We start from the raw sequence: 6,428 nt of genomic DNA on the forward strand, positions 1-6,428 counted from the left end.
ACTTGTTGAGTCAATATTTTATTCTGAGTCAAAATGGCGTTCAGAGTGTCAATCTCAAGAACTCCTTTCTTCTGACTAGTCCCATTGTTCACAGGATTCCTTTCAGAAGTGTACATGAATTGGTTATTTGCAACCATCTCAATTAGCTCTTGAGCCTCTGTAGGCGTCTTCTTCAGATGAAGAGATCCTCCAGCCGAGCTATCCAAAGACATCTTGGACAGTTCAGAGAGACCATCATAGAAAATACCTATGATGCTCCATTCAGAAAGCATGTCAGAAGGACATTTTCTGATTAATTGTTTGTATCTTTCCCAAGCTTCATAGAGGGATTCTCCATCCTTCTGTCTGAAGGTTTGGACTTCCACTCTAAGCTTACTCCATCTTTATGGTGGAAAGAACTTTGCCAAGAAGGCATTGACTAGCTTTTCCCAAGAGTCTAGGCTTTCTTTAGGTTGAGAGTCCAACCATATCCTAGCTCTGTCTCTTACAGCAAAAGGGAATAGCATCAGTCTATAGACCTCAGGGTCAACCCTATTAGTCTTGACTGTGTCACAGATTTGCAAGAATTCAGCTAAAAACTGATGAGGATCTTCCATTGGAAGTCCATGGAACTTGCAATTCTGTTGCATTAGAGAAACTAATTGAGGTTTAAGCTCAAAGTTGTTTGCTCCAATGGCAGGGATAGAGATGCTTCTCCCATAAAAATCAGGAGTAGGTGAAGTAAAGTCACCCAGCACCTTCCTTGCATTGTTTGCATTATTGTTGTTTTCGGCTGCCATGTCTTCTTCTTCTTTGAAGAATTCGGTCAGGTCCTCTAAAGAGAGTTGTGCTTTGGCTTCTCTTAGCTTTCTCTTCAAGGTCCTTTCGGGTTCAGGGTCAGCTTCAACAAGAATGCCTTTGTCTCTGCTCCTGCTCATATGAAAGAGAAGAGAACAAGAAAATGTGGAATCCTCTATATCACAGTATAGAGATTCCTTGAGGTGTCAGAGGAAAAGAGAAATAGAAAGAAGAAGGAGAAGAAGAATTCGAACTTTACTTAGATAAGGTTCAAATTGTGCATTGAGAAGGAGTGGTACTCCATAAATAGAAGGATGTGAGAAGGAGGGAAGAAGATTTTCGAAAATTAATTAAAATATTTTGAAAACATTTTTGAAAAACATTAATTGATTTTCGAAAATCAAAGTGGAAAAGAAACCAAGTGATTTTTGAAAAAGATTTTTAAATTAGAAATTAAAAAGATTTGATTGAAAACTATTTTGAAAAAGATGTGGTTAAGAAGATATGATTGAAAAGATTTGATTTGAAAACAATTTTAAAAGATATGATTTGAAAACAATTTTTTTTTAAAAAGATTTGATTTTAAAAATAAATGACTTGCCTAACAAGAAAAGATATGATTTACACATTAAACCTTTCTCAACAGAAAAGGCAACAATCTTGTGATGTTCAATCAAATCATTAATTGTTAGTAAGTATCTTTGAAAAAGGAAAGAAATTAATTTTGAAAACATTTGATTGAAAAGATATGATTTGAAAAAGATTTGATTTTGAAAAACTTTGAAAACTTGAAAAAAAATTGATTTGAAAACAAAATCTTCCCCCTAGCACCATCCTGGCGTGAAACGCCCAGAATGGTATACATTCTGGCGTTTAACGCCCAAAATGCACCCTTTTTGGGCGTTAAACGCCCAACCAGGTACCCTGGCTGGCGTTTAAACGCCAGTCTGCCTTCTTCACTGGGCATTTTCGAATGCTCAGCTTTTTCTGTATAATTCCTCTGCAGTATGTTCTGAATCTTCAATTCTTTGTGTTATTGACTTGAAAAGACACAAATAAAAAATATTTTTGGATTTTTAATAATCAAAATGCAACAAGAATCAAATAACAATGCATGCAAGACACCAAACTTAGCAGTTTGTATACTACTGACACTATATGAGACACATAAACACTCAAGTCAAAAGAATTCAAAGATCAGAGTAAGAAATCATCAAGAATTACTTGAAGATCCTTAAGACACATGAATGAATGCATGCAATTGACACCAAACTTAAGATGAGACACTAGACTCAAGCATCAAATATTTTTGGTTTTTATGGTTTTTGTGAATTTTTTTTTTGTTATTTTCGAAAATTAAGTGGAAAAAGATATCAAAATTCTTAATGAGAATTCTAGGAATCAGTGCAATGCTAGTCTAAGACTCCGGTCCAGGAATTAGACATGGCTTCACAGCCAGCCAAGCTTCCAAAGAAAGCTTCGGTCCAAAACACTAGACATGGCCAAAGGCCAGCCAAGCCTTAGCAGATCACTGCTCCAAAAGCAAGATCAACAAGCTCTTGTGATGATAAGTTGAAACCTCAGTCCAATGAAATTAGACATGGCTTTACAGCCAGCCAGATTTCAGCAAATCATCATGAAACTCTAGAATTCATCTTCAAGAATTTCGAAAAAAATAAATGCCTAATCTAAGCAACAAGATGAACCGTCAGTTGTCCATACACAAACACAATCCCCGGCAACGGCGCCAAAAACTTGGTGCACGAAATTGTGATCAATACTTTTCAAAATATAAACAATCCCTAGTAATGGCTCCAAAGACTTGGTGCTCAATACCATGGCATAAACACAACTTCGCACAACTAACCAGCAAGTGCACTGGGTCGTCCAAGTAATAAACCTTACGCGAGTAAGGGTCGATCCCACGGAGATTGGTGGTATGAAGCAAGCTATGGTCATCTTGCAAATCTTAGTCAGGCAGACTCAAATGGATATGGTGATGAACGAAAATAACATAAAAGATAAAGATAGAGATACTTATGTATATCATTGGTGTAAGAGCTTCAGACAAGCGTATGAAGATGCCTTCCCTTCCGTCTCTTTGCTTTCCTACTGTCTTCATCCAATCCTTCTTACTCCTTTCCATGGCAAGCTCGTGTAGGGTTTCACCGTTGTCAGTGGCTACCTCCCATCCTCGCAGTGAAAGCTAACGCTCACGCACTCTGTCACAGTACGGCCAATCACCGGTTGGTTCCCGCTCCTACTGGAATAGAATCCCTCTTTTGCGTCTGTCACTAACGCCCAGCAGGTTAGGAGTTTGAAGCACGTCACAGTCATTCAATCATTGAATCCTACTCAGAATACCACAGACAAGGTTAGACCTTCCGGATTCTCTTGAATGCCGCCATCAGTTCTTGCCTATACCACGAAGACTCTGATCTCACGGAATGGCTGGCTAGTTTGTCAGGCGAGCACTCGGTTGTCAGGCGATCAACCATGCATCATGCAATCAGAAATCCAAGAGATATTCACTAAGCCTCAGATGCTTGTAGAACAAGAATGGTTGTCAGTCACCTTGTTCATAGGTGAGGATGGTGATGAGTGTCAATCATCACCTTCATCAAGTTGAAGAACAAGTGATATCTTGGACAAAGAACAAGCGGAATTGAATGGAAGAACAATAGTAATTGCATTAATACTCGAGGTACAGCAGAGCTCCACACCTTAATCTATGGTGTGTAGAAACTCCACCGTTGAAAATACATAAGAACAAGGTCTAGGCATGGCCGAATGGCCAGCCTCCCAAAGTGAGTTCAATCATCAAAACATGATCAAAAGACTCTCTCTATATATTACAATAGTAAAAGGTCCTACTTATAGAAAACTAGTAGCCTAGGGTGTACAGAGATGAGTAAATGACATAAAAATCCACTTCCGGGCCCACTTGGTGTGTGCTTGGGCTGAGCAATGAAGCATTTTCGTGTAGAGACTTCTCTTGGAGTTAAACGCCAGCTTTTATGCCAGTTTGGGCGTTTAACTCCCATTTAGGTGCCAGTTCCGGCGTTTAACGCTGGAATTTCCGTAGGTGACTTTGAACGCCGGTTTGGGCCATCAAATCTTGGGCAAAGTATGGACTATCATATATTGCTGGAAAGCCCAGGATGTCTACTTTCCAACGCCGTTGAGAGCGCGCCAATTGGGCTTCTGTAACTCCAGAAAATCTACTTCGAGTGCAGGGAGGTCAGAATCCAACAGCATCTGCAGTCCTTTTCAGTCTCTGAATCAGATTTTTGCTCAGGTCCCTCAATTTCAGCCAGAAAATACCTGAAATCACAGAAAAACACACAAACTCATAGTAAAGTCCAGAAAAGTGAATTTTAACTAAAAACTAATAAAAATATATTAAGAACTCAACTAAAACTACTAAAAACATACTAAAAACAATGCCAAAAAGCGTACAAATTATCCGCTCATCAGTTGCTCTTGATAGTGGATTTTCAGCTGATAATCCCGGGTTAGTTCACCCAAGTTACCAAGTGATGAAGCACTCCTGAGAACTTATTCATCCAAGAAGATCCTTTGCACAAGAACACCACAGACACATGCCTCAAGATTCAAACCCTTGGTGCCTAGCGTTATTTCTTATTCGTTTTCTTTCTTTTTCAAACTCTCACTATTCTTTTCCTTTTTCTTATTAGGATCTTGTTGTTTAGCTAGTCTCATAGAATGTGCTTCAAGCATATGATTCAGAACATCTAGTTGCCTGCATATCTTGTTGGTGAATCAACTTAGCTAATCAATTACCACACCATAAACATTGAGAACTTACTTCACAAGATGAATCCCACTCTGGTTTTTCATAACACTTTCTTTTATTTAGCTTAAAGGACAAGCATACATTTAAGTAGGATGAAGATGAAAACTGGAAACTTAGACCAGCAACCCCGATATGTGAATAAAGAGGAACAAGCAGAATATGAATGTCCATGAGAACAAGGTTCAATCATACTTCCAATTAAAGTACTACAACTCAGAGACAGTTAAATACAATACAACCTCTTGATGTCTTCCTATTTCTTCCTTGTCATCATCATCCTAGCTTTTGCATCCTTATTTGTCTCCTTGGATGATGGTGTATGGTTATTCCAAGGGATTGATTGAATTTCTATAAAACTATTGGAAGTTGCTTGTTCCCCAAGCACTTGAAAAACAGTTAGCATGCATGTATGCTTGTGAATTTCTGAACTTAATTTGGTGTGTGAACACCAAACTTAGTTCCTTGCCTAATGCACCAAATTGAATACATGCAGAAGCCTCATGTGCTTTCATTAAGAAAACAACTATGAAATAGAAAAGCAAACTATGAACTAGAAATTAAACATCTGTCAAGTAGTTTCTCTGATTGTTAGAGTTAATGCTTTATCATTGAAGGGTTGCAATGCGATCTTCAAATGGAGTCTTTGGTGGAACACCAAACTTTGAGTTCCATATTCACCCTTGGATTGTTTTAGTGTGCAACACCAAACTTAGCTCCTCACAATACAGAGAACTCTACTTGTATCTTTTATTGAGATAATAATGAAAAGAAAACTACCTCAGGTTGGGTTGCCTCCCAACAAAGCGCTTTTTTTAGCATCGCTAGCTCGACGGTTGCTTCTTTAGTTGAGATTATACTTCAGTTTGGGGCCTTTCCCCATGTTGCCCAAGTAGTGTTTGAGTCTTTGCCCATTCACAGTAAATGTCCTCCTTGAGCTTTCTTCCATGATTTCTATGTATCCATAAGGTGAGACCTTTGTGAAGTGGCCGAATCCCCTTCTTCATTTGTCCCATCAATTTCATCCAATCTTCCCTTCATTTCTCCTAGAAGATAAAAGGAAAAAAATGAGTTTGAATGGTGGCGGCAAAAGTTAGAGTGTGGAATAACTACTTTTTAAATTTTTTTGTTTATTTTTAAATAACTAAATGCTATTCATGAATGCAACCCAACCGACTGATTGAGTGTTCATGTATACAACATTGATGACACCAAACTTAGTTTGTGAGCATGTAATGTAGAAAGAGTTGATTAAGGCTCTAAGATTGACATGATATGAATTGTGTTCATGCCCTCTTAGTGTGCCTTGAACACCAAACTTGTTGTTCACTATATGTTGCATACAAGGGTTCATCTAAGTGTTTGTCAAGGTTGATTTGGAATTCATGAACCTTGCTTTATTAACTACTATTAAAGGTCTAAAGGAAAGATATAAAACATGGGTTGCCTCCCATGAAGCGCTTCTTAAGCGTCATTAGCTTGACGTTTGGCCTTTGTCAGGGTGGTTGGTAATGCTTCAAATCTTCCCCTTTCGCGGTGAATCTATCTCCGTTGGCTTTATTAAGAATCTCCACATGTTCTAAGGAGAGAATTCTGTTGATGGTGTACACTTGAGGTAGCTGAGATAGAATGGTAGGGAGATGAGGTGGGATAGATGGGAAATGAGCAGAGATTACTTCATCCCCTAGAGAGAAATCCTTCGTAGGGATCTTCTTGTTCCTCCATCCCCTTGGTTCCTTCTTCCTTGTTTCTTTTAATGCTACCCTGCTCCTTGTGGCCTCTTTTTCTAGGGAAATTTTGTTGCTGGTCTCATATGACTCCGGTGGGTTTAGCTCCT

General features: G+C 38.6%; 1 non-coding gene across 1 annotated transcript; it reads left to right on the top strand.

Moving 5' to 3' along the window:
• The first annotated feature begins 266 nt into the window (after positions 1-266).
• Positions 267-374, top strand: LOC130953736 (small nucleolar RNA R71). The gene has a single exon (XR_009075898.1). It is a non-coding gene; the product is annotated as a small nucleolar RNA R71 (small nucleolar RNA).
• The last annotated feature ends 6,054 nt before the right edge of the window (positions 375-6,428 follow it).

Source organism: Arachis stenosperma, chromosome 9 (genome assembly GCF_014773155.1).
Source record: "Arachis stenosperma cultivar V10309 chromosome 9, arast.V10309.gnm1.PFL2, whole genome shotgun sequence".
In the NCBI taxonomy this organism is placed as follows: Eukaryota; Viridiplantae; Streptophyta; class Magnoliopsida; order Fabales; family Fabaceae; genus Arachis; species Arachis stenosperma.